The 17,874-nt window shown below is 38.7% G+C and overlaps 1 protein-coding gene across 6 annotated transcripts in view; it reads left to right on the top strand.

The window, feature by feature from the left end:
- Nucleotides 1–17,874, top strand: part of TSHZ1 (teashirt zinc finger homeobox 1) — an 85,260-nt gene that overhangs the window by 41,155 nt on the left and 26,231 nt on the right. The gene's annotated exons all lie outside the window — the stretch shown is intronic.

The raw sequence follows: 17,874 nt of genomic DNA, 5'->3' as shown, positions 1-17,874 counted from the left end.
AGTAATGTCTTCATGATACGGGTGGGGGTGTACATTCCCATTCTGGACCTCTAGTTGTTATATATATAGAGAGAGAGGAAGATTGGAGTCAAAGAGAGGTAATCTGTGTAAACAGATTTGGCAAGAATTTACCCAAATGAATTTTTTGCCCCGCTTACTGGGACATGCGATACTGTCCACCACAAGTAAAATGTTGTTGTTGTTGTTTAGTCGTTTAGTCGTGTCCGACTCTTCGTGACCCCATGGACCAGAGAACGCCAGGCACTCCTGTCCTCCACTGCCCCCCCGCAGCTTGGTCAGACTCATGCTGGTAACCTCGAAAACACTATCCAACCATCTTGTCCTCTGTTGCCCCCTTCTCCTTGTGCCCTCCATCTTTCCCAACATCAGGGTCTTCTCCAGGGAGTCTTCTCTTCTCATGAGGTGGCCAAAGTACTGGAGCCTCAGCTTCACAATCTGTCAGCACTACTATTTTGGGATCTTGCAGTTGCAATTTAACACTTTGAAATGGTGGATAAGTGATCTTGTGCAGCTGAATTGATATATTCTATTCTGTATTCTTGAAATGAGCCTCATAAATGAGTTTAGGAAAGTTACTAGCTCACACATTTAAAATTTTTAATTTTACTAGTCCTGTTGAGGGCTGGCCGAGGAGGAAATCTGCTACATTTCTAGTACAGGGGTGTCTGTGTCTTCCATCCAATGCTTGGTTTCTGTGCTGGATGCAAGGGAGGGATAGAGCAGTCCATCCCTCCTCTGCCAGCCTGCTCACTTGCCTGTATATAATTCCTTGACCTCTATGTCTATGACTACCAGGTGAGTGGATAAATACAAAGCTGCTTTAGACCTATATGCAGTATGTAGAGGATTCAAAATTACAATGAAACAATAGGTGATGAATTATAGTTGAAATGATACTTGGAGAAAGTGATACAAATGAATAGGGGGAATAATGCCTTGAAAAAACTCTGACCTAACTATTACCCCATGGAGAATGGGAAACTGGTCTGAAATTTGTAATATATCCCTGTATAATGTTCCTAGATTATCACCTTCATAATGTAAGAAAGAACTATGTTAAAAGTTAATGAAGGAACTCCAGTGGAACTCTATTAGAATATTTTTCCCGCCATTAAATGACTGGTACAGACTTTTAATGGATGTTTTAACAAGGCTCTGTTATCCAAAGGACTATTGCTCAAATTGAAATCGGGCATATAATCAGAGAAGAGAAGCATTTTGAGTGGGAGAATATCAATGAAGTGCAAGTTGGTGGGGGGTGTAGCAGTGGGAAAAGGAAAGAAGCAAGGGTTAGCCTGTATTTGTAATGACAAACGCCACAAGAATGGAGATGTGTAAACATTTCGCACAAAAATTATGGACAAGCTATCTTGAGAATGATAAACACATTACTCACACATCTTTAGATACCACTTCAGCTTTCAAAATGAACATGGCAAGGGAGACTTTGTAATCTCCTCTCCCCACTCTTTTGCTACTCTGGGAAATATTTGTCTTGACTTTTCATCAGACATGCAATTCTGGTGTTACAGGTCAGAATACAGGGAACTGCATCACTATTCTTGCATGACCACTGCGGCTATTGAGTGTGAGGAAACGGAGGTCAACAGTCTCACTGACCATGCACAAACCTAAACTAGTTCCCTGAATATGGTTATAATCTTTCACTGTCTCATCACCCTCCAGCTGCCCTATTCTTTGCAGCAAAATTCATAAGTCCTCACCAGTACCTCTGTGCTTTTCATTTCATTTCTATTAGAGTCTTTTTATATAGCCCAGTTTGTTTTCTTTTCCTATTGATTATTTTAATGTCTTGCTTGCTTTCCCCCCTTTCCCCCCTTTCCTCATCACTGAAATAAGTATAAGTAAGTATAAGTAAATAATGCTTCTGCTAAAGCGGTATTTTCTTCTCTCATCAAAATGATACCTTTCTCTTTCCTTCATTATATCCTGCATCTTCCAACCTCATCTTGGCACAGCTGCAGATTTCAGAAGCCTCTTGACAGGCTGTCCTTCTTGGGTCCCCCAAAGTGCTGAATTGCTCCATATCACAGTGCCAGCATTGGCTAAATTCAGGAGCAAGCAGATCTGGCAGCCATGTTAGCCTTTAATGGGCCAACCATGTGGATAAGCAAGGGGGAGGGCAGTATTGAGGTGGGCACTTGCAGTAGTGCAGCTATTGCAGGGCATAAGTAATAATATTAGCTGGGGACGGGCAACGTATCAGCCCCACTATGAAAGGTATAGATACATGGTCACACATTGCTTCAGGCTTATAGTCATAGCCCATATATTTCCCATCAATGGCCCATACTTACCCACCATTCATTTTCCATCTTGCTAAGTGTCGGTTACTTGCTGGTTACGAATGGCATCATATTGGTTATGAATGGCATCATATTGGCCGTAACCCTGCGATAGGCTGATATTCAGCCATATAAAATAACCATATATTTGAAAACTTTGGTCGGTTAACACTTGTGATACCTAAGAAACATTTCTAGTTCTATCTAGATATTCTGGGGTGTTTTTCTTTTATGCTGAGTTATAAATTAGCGACCACAGAAATAAGAAAGCCAAAGCCCTCCGCTTTTGATACTAGTAAAAGCTTCATACCGGGCATAAACTGTTGTTTCTTTTGGAATGAGGGAAGGCCAGCTCTTCTCTGAAAGCACTGAACTGGTTTAATTGAAAGAACAATTTGATTTGCTGCTATAGATGCTGCTCCAGTAAAACAGCTTGGAATGCTAACAAATTTTTTACTTTCCTCTCCCAAGCCAAGGATTTAGTACTGGCAGGTGAACTTGTGAAGGCTGCTCTCAAATATACAGAGACAATAACTGTCTTGGAGGTGGAACTTTGTCAATATTTTTTGCCTTGAGCCAAAAAAACATTCAGAATAATGGTGTGCTAAAGTCCTGCTCAAAAATGTAGCAGCTAGACAAAGGGGAATGTATTCCAACTTTAGGACTGTGTGCTTTCTTAGTCATCTGTATGTTGTAGCATCAACTATCAAGACATTTGAGGATGCCTGAAGGCATGTTTCTAGTTTCCTTTAAGTGTACATAATGCCAACTATGTTTTTGTTCTAAACAGAAACATTGCCAAGTGTTAGATTCAAACTTTAACTTATTACACCCTGAAAGCTATTTGAAGATACCTCTGTATTTTAAATATTAGCCCAACAAAACCATTTATCATTACTTAACTGGGAAATAAAATATTTATAGGAGCTTGCCATTTAAATACTTCTGTGTTCTTATAGCCTCTAGTGAAGACAAAGTGTGATAACAAAATACTGGGATAAATTGGCAATACATGATAATTTTATCATTATAGCAATGAATAAAAATGTGAAGACATCATGCACAGCTATAGAACATCGATACCTCCAACCCAGAAATATAGACAAAGGAAATAAATAAAACTATTTACACATGAAAAACAGTCTTCACTTCCCCTAATTAGGACTATAGATAGAGCTGAGTGGAATGAAGGTGTTAATGCCTCTCAAAAAGTGGCCCCATTTTTTTTGAAGTGTGTTGTTCCTGTTGTTTCAGCGACTGGACCAAATATTCCCTGTTTTGCTGGGAAGTCACAATGAAACTGCTGCAGCATGACGAAATAGAAAGCATTGTTCTAGATGCATAGGAGCACAGATTCTGCATATCCTCATGATATTGCAGTTAGTGGAATGTGTGCTTGAATATACATTCCAGTGCGCATTCTGCTCACCACATAAGAGTAACTTTAGCATATTTAACCATGTGATCCGTGGTGGTGGTGTGCAAGTCCTATTTCTGTCTTACCTAAAACCATTTGGACTCTGAGGGTTTTTGTTGAATGTTGGTAAAATGTCATGGTTTCCAATGAACATGTAACAGGAATGCTTGAAAAGCCCAAGTGAGTGAAGCACCCTAATTTATCTGCAAGTTTTCCCTGACTTCCTCGAGCAAAATAGGTCTTATAATGGGGAAGGGTGGTGGCTTAAGGCACTTGGGACAGCTCATTAGCACACAGGAAAGGTCTTGCAACTCTTCTCCATAGCTTGGAGCATACATTCCTGCTGGGGATCATGGGGCTGGTAGTTAGTAGAGCATGAGACTCCTAATCTGAGAATCATGGGTTCAAGCCCCACGCAGAGCAAAAATATTCCTGCTTTGCAGGGGGTTTGCCTTGATTACCATTGTGGTCCCTTCCAACTCTACAGTTCTATGATTCTATAATTCTATGACCAATGATCAGACTGGGTAGTAGGAGGGATGTAGTTCAAGGCCCATTATAAGTCAAATCCAGCTCTGATTGTTCTGGGCTTAACTGCATTGAGGGTAGACCTTGCAAGCAGGGAACATTTGTTTTTCTAGCTCCTGTTTAAAGTATTGCTCTGTCTCTTAATGCCCCTTAGCTAGGATCACATAGTGAAGGAGAAAGTAGAAACACTCTTATTAAGAATGATGCAGAAAGAGCAGCAGACGAAAGGAAGAATGTTTGTGAAAATTCCTAGAGATTGTAAACTGTAAGAAGCTTCAAAGTGGCATTGGCATATTGTACACCTCCAAAGCAGCAAATCCTTATGTCACCAAATAACTGCATTAGAAGTGAGTTTTTGACTGTGTAGTGTCGCAAACAATGCTAGGTTGCAGTTGAGGAATATGCAAACAGTATTAGTAGCAGAAAACAGCTAGGACTGGTTTTTACATAGACATGTGTTACTGTAATTACACAATGAGGTACAGTACCTGGAATGCTGATATTTGCCAGTGTCATAGTTGTGGCATATGATAAGAGATAAAAAGTGTCTGCACATAAGAGATAAAAAGTATCTAATTTATAGCAGGAAGTCCATTAATTTAGATATCATGCCAAATTATAGCACAAACCATTGTTTTCAAAACCACTTCAAACTGATTCTGATTTTCTGGCTGATTGCTAGCAATGGTTTGTTAAGTCATGTATTGCGAAAACCTTAGTTGAGCTTTCTTTCTCAAGTCCTGCTGCTGTGACCACAGCCATGGTTTGGCTTAGTGTGTTGTCCAAACCCATACACATTATAAACCGTTAACCAAAGTTTATTCTTAGTTTACAGCTTGTGGTTTGTCTGAAGGAGACAAACCATAAACCCAGAGTCAATTACACACCAAGCCAAGCATAGTTTAGCTTACTACAGCACAGCGGCACCAGGACCAACCAGAGGAGAAGCAAAGCACCTGAAATGTCCTCTATGGGACTCTATGTACTCATGCATTCACACTAAGCATTATTTGTGATACATCACAGCGTTGTAGTTCTCTTTAAACCTGTTGCACAGCACAGTATTTCATTCATTCATTCATTCATTCACTCACTGACTCATTCAAAGCATTTTTATCCTCATCTGAAACCCCCCCCATTGTGGCTTAGAAATTAATAGGAATAACACAGTCCCTGTCCTCAGGCTCACAATTAAAAAAAGGCATGGCAGAAAAGGAAAATGGGAGTGGGAGGGAAAGCAGGCTCTGTCTCCAAATTCTTAATGTTTCAAGTTTCTTACAATGACCAGCTTCAATGGTAACTGACTGCTGTACTCATGCCCCTGAGAAATAGCCTGGTGATCCAGCCTTCTGGATCACCTGAAAGTTGTTTACAAGGTGGGGCCTTTGGGCACCTAGCTAAAATCTGCTGACTTCTTGCCACTCCTGTCACAAAGTCCCCTGCCCTGCCAGGAGATGGCCTTACCTTACATGGCAGCTGGAACTGATGATCTCTGGGATCTAGCCCAGCTAGTAAGAATAGCATTGAGTACATGAAAAATCTTATCCTGGGGATTTGATTGGGCGTGCTTTCCACTGTGTATTAATCTGTAGGACTGGCATGAAAGAAACCGTCACTAAGAAGCAGTGCATCCATACATAATGCTAAACCATGGTTTGTTAATCATGATCAGACAGTTTTCTCATGATTCTTCATGCATGGAAATGAAAGATTTTATTCCTGCTTTAGCTGCAAACCAAACATTTGCCATTATGGTTTGCAAATGCACTACAAACCTTGGTTACTGATTCAGGTTTGCTACTGACTAGCAAGTCATAGTTGTCAGTTCTGATCTCACGAGAAACCATAATTAAGATTCCTTAACCATAGTTTGATATGATATGTAAACTGTGTCAGCCTCTTTATTTCAGAACATTACAGCTTCTTTGAATTTAATGGGTAGCCTTAATTTTAGAATGCTGCTTCTCTGTCTTCACAGATCATAAAGTATAGTTTCTTCCAGATTTTTTTTTTTTTTTTTGTCAGATAAATTTAGCGGGTTTAGATAGAAAAATACTTTACTGTTGTTTTTGGCTGCCTGTTGCTGGGCCCTGTTTTGGATTGATGTTGATAGTTCTCCTTTCTGACCACTTGTTGTTGCTATTATTGTTTATAATAATAAACAGCTGCTACATAGCCAGAAACCTTGAGAAACACAGTGGTGTTTGTATTATCTGGAGGGATGCAAAACTTTTGATGGGTTGGAAAGGAAGTTAAGTATCAAAATATCCTGAATTGGGTTTTGAACTCAAACAGTAAAACATGGCATCCATCCATTGATGGAGAGAGATATTGGGGAAGGAAAAAGCTAAGATAGCTTTGTCATCGAGTCTGTGTAACAGCAGAGAAGAGTCTGAGTTTGAATCATGCTTCATTCTTTCACCAAGTTCCTGTTAAACATAACCAAGCAGATATAATTTTTATGACCGCGGAGACTAGAACCAATTCCTTTAACTTAACAGAACAGGGATTTGCTAATATTTCTCCGGTTGTACTTCACAGTCCTTACAAACACAACACACACAAGTAAGATCATTGTGCTTTAAACTCTGCAAATTGGTAAAGCCTTCACGGAAAGTAACAAGGAGAGTGCTTTGAAAACCTACAAGAAAGTACTTGATCAAAATTATAAAACACAAAATCATGAATCAGTGGCAGTGAATTTCAGTTGAAGAACTGAAACCTAATTCATTGAACTGTGACTGAAAACAAACCATGTTAAATGTTTATTAACTTGTATTTCTGTTATCAGTGGATTTATGTGTAAAGGATAGGGTAGAGGGGAAGCTAGGGAAATCTTATCCCTCTGAATTATTTGCTTCTAGTCCTTAAATGGTGATGTAAGGGGAGTGTATTTTCCTCTTCCTTTTATGCTTTCCCCTCTGCTTTGAATTAGTGTAGCTAAATATATTATGCCATACTATTTACCTCAGTCTGCAGTTTCACTACCTCTGTATGGCTTCCCACTCTTAGAATTTTGCAAATAAATCACTGATCAATGTAGAGAGGCATCACGGCAAGTGTGAAGGCAGAATATTTTTTATGATGCCATAAACTGGATTTATTATTATTTTCTGCATGCAACTTTGTACATTTAAAGTTCATCTACATAGTACGGTATTGTATATGGGTTTCATTTAATTGACGCTAATTAACTACGGGGCTGGGTTTATTTAATATTTTTTTGGTTTGTAAAATAGTTACAAATCAGTATAGGCTATGCTACACTGGTCTCCACGATTTCTGATAAACTATTTTTGTCCAGTATAAAATAATATATTATTTACATATTTGTAGAATAAGGATGTACTGTTAGTCTTTTGTTAATTTCCAGGTAATTAAACATTATTGTCTATTTATGAAAGAATTGATGTGATCTGTTTATAGTATCAAGACTGCATGATACCAAACTATAGTTGCATCCCTAATTAATGTACATAATTGTCATGGTTTTAAGGTGAAAATTAAAAAATGCTGTCAAATTAATCATCTACTAGGAGTTCATTAATTAGCTAACCTCATATAAATGGGCTGCATTTCGATGACAACTAGGAGTGAAAACCTAACTAACTGAAGTCAGTAGGAGCATTTACATTGAATTCAGTGCGATTGTTTCCACAAAATAATTTTATCTATTCTAGAGACTGTATTAGGAAACAGGAGAAATCCTTTTATAGGTTTAGTGCTTAACAGAGGTTTTTCCAGACAGAGGTCTATCAATATGACCATCTTTAAAATAATAAAACATATTTATTGTTGAACCAAAATACACTGGGTTGTATTCAATACTGTACAAACAGAGTTCTGCTTCCCCTTCCTTCATGCCGCCCCAGGTGTTTGCCCCACCTTTGGAGCAGACTTTGAGATTTTGAAGAAGATTCCAAGTAAGATGAGGAGGTAGGGAATTCCATTGTGCAAGGAGGACCTCCGTTGTGTGAGGAGAACAGAATTGTTGGACACAACCCATTTTTAACTCTCCGTCTGCCAAGGTGAAATGTATAATATCGCCATTGTTTCATGATAATGTGCAGCATATTACGAAATATTTTGCCTCATAACCCATTAGCAAAATGTAGTCCTTTTAAAACTGCAGAATATATATAAAGAAACAGAATTTATATGGCACTTGCTTAGTGTTCTAAAATGATTCACATGCATTATCTCATTCATTTATAAAACTCTGTGAGGGAGCAGAGTGCTATTTCCATAATGCAGATAGGGAGCTGAGACTGAGAGAAAGTGATTTGCTTAAGGCCAACTGAGGTGAGAGATGAATGAGGAATTTCACATCTCACATTCTTTACCACTGCACTACACCTGGCCTCGGAAAAGGTCACATTGCTTTTTCAAGAATTATTGATAGCATGATACTCCTGAGCAGATTCATCTTGTTTCTGTAGGGAATTCTGAAATGTTGAAACATTGAGGTTTCAGTTCTATACTCACCTGGGGGGAAGCCAAATTGAACAGAGTGGTGCTTACTTCTGAGTAGACACACATAGGACTGCACTGAAAGTGGTTTGTAGTTTTTAATCTTGCAATCTTAAAACAAAACAAAACAAAACAAACTGGTCCGCAGGAAGATAGCAAACATGAAGTGTTAAATCAGGTTTATATGGTTTTATTCAGTACAGGGCTGATGCAAGAGGAATTCCCCTTCTTTTTCTCCCCACTGCAGTCTGCCGAGCCCACAAAAAAGCCTCTCCTGAGGGTCTGGGATGTGAGAGAGAGGATTGCAGTGGTACAGGGATTGCGAGAAAATAGGGCAGAGGCAATCTGCATGAGGCTCACACTCCCAAGCCTTTCCTGATTGTTCCCTACCTCTCTGATGTTACATCATGGGTAAGCATGTGTGCACAGTGGAGAGGAAGGGGCAGGCATGAATGCCCTAGTGCAAATGTGACCCTGGGTATAATGCATAATGCATTAGTTGAATTGGTGTTTTGTTTTTGTTTTTTTAAAAAAATTAAATGCCGCTTATTCAGAAAACTCTTAGAGTGGTATAAACTAAACAAAAATATATGGAAATAAAAAATACACCAAAACAAGTCCAGCAAAATACACAGACATCAGTGGACAACCGTAAATGATATCAGCATCCCCTGAAAAATTTGAGTATTTTGTGCCAGTGTTGAAAACACAAATTGATTGAAGTCTGTCCAACTCTTGAGAAGTCAGAAAGATTCACAGAGAGAGCACCTGTTAGATGAATCTGGAACATGTTGTACCATCAGAAGGGGCAGTAAGGAAAAGGTGATCTCTTAGGTATCATGATCCCAAGTTGTTTATGGCTTTTTACCCTAGTAACAAAACCTTAAATTGCCTGTTTTCAGGTCCCTGACCTATGATATTCCTTAGAGGTTGTGATGGCATGAGCAAAATGTCCTTAGATGATCTAAGTGATCTTACAGGATTATACAGGGGAAAGAGATTGGTCTTTCAGGTAATGCGCACTTGCACTTCTTTCAACAAAAAGCTGTGCATTGCATTCATTAATGTTAGAAGAGCGATACTTACATACATGGTCTATTTTATTTTATTTGAACCTAGAGTATTTTAAGGGTGGCTCATGGTGGCTTACCATTATGTAACTGTAGCTTTATTTATATAAGAGGAACATTTCCCTTACTATTTATGAGACCAACATGCATTTTGAAATAGAAGCATTCAAAGGTAATTACATTTAAAAAAGCAATTCTGAAACTAACAACACAGTACCCCATATCATGAATTTATACCAACTGAAAAGCTGGTAGGGAAGAAACTTTATTTTTCCTTCCTCCAACCTCTGTGTTTGTCCATGTGTGTGGTATTTCATTATGGCAAGATTATTATTAATTGTAGCCAATATATTCTTTTGTATTGTTAACCGTGTTTGCATTCATAATGCCTTGTTCTAACTCATAAAGTACAACCAACACTGAATTTATATCTATCTGTTAAAGAAATTATACATTTCTGCAGTAATACTAGTGGCAACAATAACCGTAACCTATGCGGTACATTTATTATCTCCGCCCATCCAATTAAATCTCTGAGTAGGTCTCTCTTTGTTAGTCATGATCTTCAGATACCAACATTTCATTCTTATACTGCATAAAGGGAAAAATCAAGACTGCTTCCTCCCTCCCATGCTGCTTTGTCAAATCTTGATATGCCATTTTTGTGGTATCGAGGAAAACAAAATGACCCTTCCCTAAATTCCTAATGCTACAAAGTTATAATTTTAAAAATAAGAATAATCAAGCTATAGGAGAATAGATGACAGAGTGAAGAAACTCACATTGCTTACTACACTATTGATATTGGTCTAACATTCTCTAATCTACTAAAATTAAGAATGGGGCAAAGTGTTTGGTCCTGAGGGCCACATCAGAAATATCCCACAAGCCTGAGGGCCAAAGCTAATGCATATATTTTAGTTCTGCATTATTAATGTAATTTGCATGTCATTATCAAGAAATTAGGGGATGCCACGCTACAGCTTGTGAACACATTGAGCTTATTCTACTACTGTCATTCTGAATTGCTTTCTTTCAAACTGGACAAATTTGCATTGTGATATATGAACTTGAGGCACAATTTCCTGGAAAATTTTGAACAAAGTCTCCTGAAATGCATACAGCTTTTATTTCACTAGGAATTTTCAATGAAACATGCAATGAATCAAATGGTAGTTTTAAAAATTAGGGCAGTTGGAAATCACAATGAAGGTAAGTCCCCCCCCCCCCTCTAATTTGCCTTGTTAGTGATCCTTTAGTATTTCTGCAGTTTCATTTCCCAAATGTGTTTTCATAATAATAGCTAGAGGTTTGCATTTATTTTTATTTTATTTTTTAAAATGTGATTCTGGGGATTATAATAAGAGCCTGTAGACCACACAAAAGTTATTTGGGGACTCCATATTGATTACTTGCTATAAATTTCAGTTGCATTACTATTATCCTAACGTATGTGGTTCCAACCCAGCATAGTTAGGTCCTGTTAAATCTCACTTTCATTCAAGCTGAGGGGTTTGAAAAGTCTAGAAGCAGAGGATACATCCTGTAAGCAGCCTTGACTGTGGCCTATATGCCTTTTATCTTGCTGTTGTTTAGTCGTTTAGTCGTGTCTGACTCTTCGTAACCCCATGGACCAGAGCACGCCAGGCACTCCTGTCTTCCACTGCAGTTTGGTCAAACATGTTTGTAGCTTCGAGAACACTGTCCAACCATCTCGTCCTCTGTCGTCCCCTTGTGCCGTCAATCTTTTCCAACATCAGGGTCTTTCCCAGGGAGTCTTCTCTTCCCATGAGGTGCCTTTTATCTAGCATATGACAATGTGTGTGTGTGTGTGTTTGTAGACATTGCCTATCAAGCTCTTAGAAAGTGGCTTTTGGCAGCCTTTATGAAACACAAACACCAGAGAGACAACGGAGGCAATCAAACTGCCTCACCTGCATGTGATTTTTAACAAAAAACAAAAATGTCTGGAATACATACTAATATAATATGTGTATATTTTAAGATGCTGCTTGGGTGTTTCTCTCCCCACCCCCTCTAATAGTGGTGAGTGCCGACAGAAACTGAGCCCTAAACAAGAAGTGATGTTACACTATGCTTGGAGAAATTCCAAGGGTTGCAGAAGTACAGAAAAGTCACACACGCACCTAAGGGGCAACCCCCCCCCCCAATACTGCACAGTAAGGACTGAGCATGCACAGTAGCCAAGAAATGTTGAGTGGCAGCAGGAAAAGAAATACAAAACTGAGAACAGGGAATGGAACGTCCCAATTCAACCTCATATGGTTTATAGCATCCTGGTGGAAAGCATGGCTGGTTGTCTAGAACCCGATTTCTGTTAGGTGTTGCATGTCTCATTTGTTAAACTAATTATCCAAACAGTCATCTCTTCTGTACTGTCTCATTTTGCCATGTGGCCAGTGTTCCTTTCCTTTTGTAAAGTGCTTCCCTCCAAGAGATGATGCCATAGCACCTAGCCACAGGGAGCATTCTAGCAGTTTTTCACAGCAACATTATCTAGTGTGGGGTCTGTCTACTTCTATGGCCTTTGGGGGATCCTTTCTTAAACAGTGAGTTCTGTATTTTTCTGCAAGTACCCAGACTGTACAGTACAGTGGTACCTCGGGTTACATACGCTTCAGGTTACATACGCTTCAGGTTACAGACTCCGCTAACCCAGAAATAGTGCTTCAGGTTAAGAACTTTGCTTCAGGATAGGAACAGAAATCATACTCTTGCGGCACGGCGGCAGCAGGAGGCCCCATTAGCTAAAGTGGTGCTTCAGGTTAAGAACAGTTTCAGGTTAAGAACGGACCTCCGGAACGAATTAAATACTTAACCCGAGGTACTACTGTACTATCAATTATGCCTTCACATAGTCTAGGACACTGGTTAATGTTACAGTGTTGCTGCTGCATAGTGTGTGGGTCTCTCTGGTGTTTAGAAACAGGATTTAGATTATGGGAAGGCTCAATGAGAGAAAAAAAGTGGGTCTTGGAGAAGTCAGAACTTTAAAATCCTCACTACCCACTCCTGTCTCTAATAAGTAGTTTGCATTCCTGTATCTCTTGCTCAGACCCTTATCTGTTCTTTACTGGACTAAGAGTTCTGACAGGGAGAAGGATGACTACATTAATTCAAATTGTCTGTCAAACTGTACATGGGTCATTGTTTTCAGTCTTCTACATCTCCCCTCTCAAAAAACATTTGGGGACTTTTGCAGATGTGAAATCCTGAAAACCCACATTCAAGTTCTGTTGATTTAGTATCAAGAACCTTTATCGCTAAAAATGTGTGAGATTTACCATAAAGCAATGTGAAGAATAAATTGTTCCATTTAGCGCATTTAAACCTTTAGTGCTTTTTTTACTTTTGCACATTACTGAAAATAAAGCATTTTAGAAGCTGCTTAGTTCTTTTCGAATTGAAACATTTGAATATATGTATTTATATTTACCGTAGCCAAGAGCATTTAACTTTCTGTTTGTATATACACAAACCCGTATAGACAATTGTGCATACTTCAAATATGTTTCCCCCCTTTACTATATATTGAACAGCTTATTCTAGGAGAGTAGGCTTAGTCTAATAATGATATTCCCTATGTGGATGAAGAAATTGTGCTATGAACTATTAAAGAGATTAGTTTTTGTTTAGAAGTAGCAAATTTATTATTGCATCTTCTGATGGTGTTCTATCATACTTGCTAGAGAACTAAACTGCTTTTTCTTGAAATACAGTTAATATCCACATTTCCTCCCCGCCTCCCTTGCCATCTTTTCATTCACCTCCACTGCCTCTCAGTTTACTCTGGCAGAGGCCTAAGTAAAGTAAACCATGTGCTTTTGTGCTGTCATATTTGATTTGGACTATATTCTCACTGTTATTTGAAGCTAACATGAAATGCAGTGTCTGCATGACCCATTTTAGCAGCCCATTATCATAATTTCACTCTCATATGGCTACTGAGTTAATGTACTTACAAATGACAGAGAAAGCATGTTACATGACCTTAAGGGTTTTCAAAAATTAAATGACGTAGTAGGTTATATTTCAAAGAATGGCTAAAGAGAACATTTTTAATTATTATTATTTTTTGCACCTTAAGGTGTCACTGGTTAGCATGGCAACGGTATTTGTGCATGTGTTAAATATGTGAATGTATAAGCTTTATCAGAATCTGCATTCCATAATTCACTCAAAGAAATTTTGGAAGACTGATTTAAAAACGGTTCCAAAGAGAGGTTGTTGTTGTTTTGTAATTGCCTAATGCTTTACATTTCTTCATGTAGGGTAGAGGTGGATTTTTGTTGTTGTAATGTTTCAGTTCATATTTGTTACGTGATATTCAGCTAAGTTTTACTCAAGAGTAGACACACATTCATTTAATTTCAGAAAATCTACTCTGAGTACAACTTTGCTGATTAATGGCGGTATTCAACTAAGTTTGAAATTTGTTCATGCACAAAGTATAAAGCCCTGAAGAATTACTGAGACAAGATTTTGGAGGCTGTCATATAATGGATCCTATTATACGATGATGACTCTTCAGCAGCCTTGTATTGAGCAACTTTCTTGGCAGCCATAGATAACAAGGGATTTCATGCAGGCAAATATGCAGCCTGGCAAGAGGAGGTAGCAATCTCTCCTTCCTTCTTCCACCCATGTGCTAGGTCTCTCTGCTATCTGGGGCTGGATGAAGGAACCACCTCCTTAGCTCTTTCCCTTTCCACCAATCCTCTTGCTAGAAGGATTTTTTTTTTTTTTACTACCCCACTGAATGGCTACTGTTCTGCATTCCCATCATGGTTGTGAAGGAGAGAGCTTCCCTTCTTCTGCAGCCAGCATGAGAACGGCAGAACAAAGACTGCGGGCTAATAACTTTCATGGATTTATTTACAAGACTGCTCTTAAAGAGTCATTATTTCACAGTGAAAGTATGCATGTATTCATGTAGCTTTTGGATATGCATCCTATTTTAAGCATACAGGATTAGCATCTTATCAGGACATAGATGCCTACTTGGCTTTTCAGATGGAGAGTCCTTGCTGGGTTTTGGTGAAAGGCATCAGTTGTGAATTACTGAATTGTTTGTCTATGCATGTGTATGTGCGCGCACACACACCAGCATATGGAATGAGCACTAAACTTGGGGTGGTTTCCAGCTAAGTTTTATTGAGAGCAGACCTACTGATGTTAAATGAACCTCAGGCATGTTCATTAATTTGACCAGGTCTGCTCTGAGTGAAACTTAGTTGGCTACCATCCATGGAGTCTGGATACCTTTTCCCGATATTTACGTATTTAAATCAGCAGTGATATGTTTTTTGTACTCTTACACAGTATAAATCTTCGTTCCTGTGGAACTAGCTACTCCAGAATTACTCCAGAGCAAGCAAATAGTTCATGGAGTACAACCTGAAGCTCCATGGAGAAGCTCTGCCGTTTTTTTGTCACTGGTGCAGAACGATTTGATAAATTTACAAGTATTATTAGTCATTGGCACTGTGGCTAAGACTAGGGAAATATAGAAATGCAAGCATGTTTTCTGCCATCAGAAGCTGTAGCGTTTAGCTAAAATTAGAAAGTTATATGTAAAAGTTTTAGGGGTGGAGTGGTGGAAGAAAATGCTGCAAGGACAGAATGAAAAAGATCCGCTTAAATTATGTTTCAACTATCCTGTATTCTAATTCTTACAGCAGGGTTGGCCTATTGTCATAATGTAAGCTATTGTCTTACCACCTTCCAGCTTGATTCCTACTGTTGGATAAATGCTGGAGGAGATAAGTGCAATGAGTGGTGAAAACCTTCTTGCGCTCGCAGATGATTTATTTATTTCCTTCCACATATATCCTGCCTTTCCCCAAAAAAGATGCACCCAAGGTGGGATACATGTGGTTCCCAGGTTGTCATTAAAAAAACTCCAAATGCCAATAACCATAAAAGCACTGAGGCTGCAATTGTGAACCTCACTGAATTCAATGTAACTTATTTCTGAGTAGACGTGCAGTAGAATTGTATTGTCAGTTTCCGTCAAATAGTTCTGTGGAGGGTCGTCCTGCTGCTGCGAGCCGTTTTTCAGGGAGCACATGGAACTGCAGTAGGAATCAGAGGCCCAAAGAGCTTCTGTACAAGGATGTACCTTCAGATCTTAGCCATATTCAGTTATGGTATTCGAGGATTTTTCAAAGTACATATGATGCTAAATGCATCACATTCTTCTATGTGATTTTTTTTTTTTTAAGAAGTACAAATCTTCCAATACAAAATCTTGCAGCAGTAAGTTAAAAGATTTCACTGATTTAAGTTTACCAAATTGCTTTCTTCGGCTGGTTAGCTTTGGTCTTGTTATTCTGCATTTGTTGTATTTAACAGTCATTAGAAGTGATGGTGGTTGCATACAGAACTGCCCCAAAGACCTTATCTATGTAGAAGGTTTACACAATGGGCACCATATTTAAAAGACTCTATCCTGCATGCCATTGTTGCCAACCCATTTATGCTTTTATATACCCTTATATATGATGTATTACAGAGGCCAGACTGGCCTCAATGAGAAATCGGGCATTTAGTGTCACCAGTCCCATTCTGTGGAACACTCTTCCAGCAGAGATTTAGCAGGCACCCTGTTATTATTTTCAGGCATCTCTTGAAGACTTTTTGTAACTGTTTCCTTTTTTGATAAGTCAGTCATTTTAATGATCTTTATTTTTACAGTTTTTATGGTGTTTTATATTTTATTGTATATATTGTTGTGCACTGCCGTGTTGTATGAACTGGTGGTATATAAATACTTGTATAAATAACATATCAGTCTGCTGCAGCAAAAATGCCAGAGTCTTGTGGCACGTTAAAGACTTTTGTAAACTAGAGCTGACTTTGTAAGATGCAGTTGGTAAAAGGGGTGTATGTGTGTGCATGTGTGCACAGAGGAAGCAGTTTGGCCAAAAGATCATGAATGCTGGTGGTATGAATGGGCCTGAAGATAGGGACAGAGTGATCCATTCGCAGCAGCTGTCACTGTGTTGATGCTATGTGTGTAGCTCTACCACACTCATTTTACATTAGTAGTATGCAAAAAAACAAACAAACAAAAAAAACCCCCACAACCCAGAGTCCTGATTAAGTCTGAATTGAATTGAATTGAATCCAATCTGCTGATCAAAGTCTAGCCATTTCCTGCTGTAGAAGGTTACGTATATGTTAGCAGGACCTGAACACCAATTCAGTATCTGGCTGAACAAAGAATTGCCGATATGAACCAAAGATTTTCTGTCTTTTTGGAAATCTTGCTGTGGATGTTGTAGAGTTACCTAGTGCTGGAAGTAACAGAAGTCATAGGAGGGAATGGGGAGTGTGATGTAGTACTGCAAAAATAGAATAAAACCAGTGTTCACAGTGGATGTGGTTACAGACTGAAGTGCAAAATATGGTTACCCTCTGTTTCATCTTTTCCAATATTTCTTATTTTATTTTTTAAAGATCAGGTAGAGGGGGCACAGGGATCTACAAAATAAAAATTGATCAAATTGGAATACGTAGCATTTAGGGAGAGTGGGAATTGATGTTTCCAACATATTCTTTCACTTAGAGCACACAATTCATTCTGCATGCTTATATTGACGCCCATTATGTTTAACTCCTTTTCCCTTGGTCCCTATACTTGGGTGAGAAGATTATATCAAGATTTTAAGGCATTCCATATTTGACGATGGAAGGTTTTGTGATTTCATTTTAAATGCTGCATGGTATTATTCCTCCTAATTGGAATACGTTGCACAAACTAAAAGACAAGAGTCGGCAGTGTGTCTTAATAAATTTAAGGGTAAGGTATGCAGTGTACCGTTTTCTTAAACCAATTTGCTCTGTACAGTGGTTCTCAGCATGTAGCTTTTATGAAACCTAACCCAGTAATGTACCAGATGTGGGTCTCTTGGAGATTAATATAGAAAAATGTAAGCCAGAATCCAAACATAGATAGTCCCTCACACCGAGCAGGGCTTAGGGTGTGTGTTTCCACAGATCCAAAGCCCTGGTCTCCAAACCAGTTCAAAATTCAAGG

This window comes from Podarcis cretensis (genome assembly GCF_951804945.1).
Source record: "Podarcis cretensis genome assembly, chromosome: 7".
Classification (NCBI taxonomy): domain Eukaryota; kingdom Metazoa; phylum Chordata; class Lepidosauria; order Squamata; family Lacertidae; genus Podarcis; species Podarcis cretensis.
The sequence above is the reverse complement of the archived record's forward strand: the minus strand, read 5'-3'. Positions and strand labels throughout refer to the sequence as shown.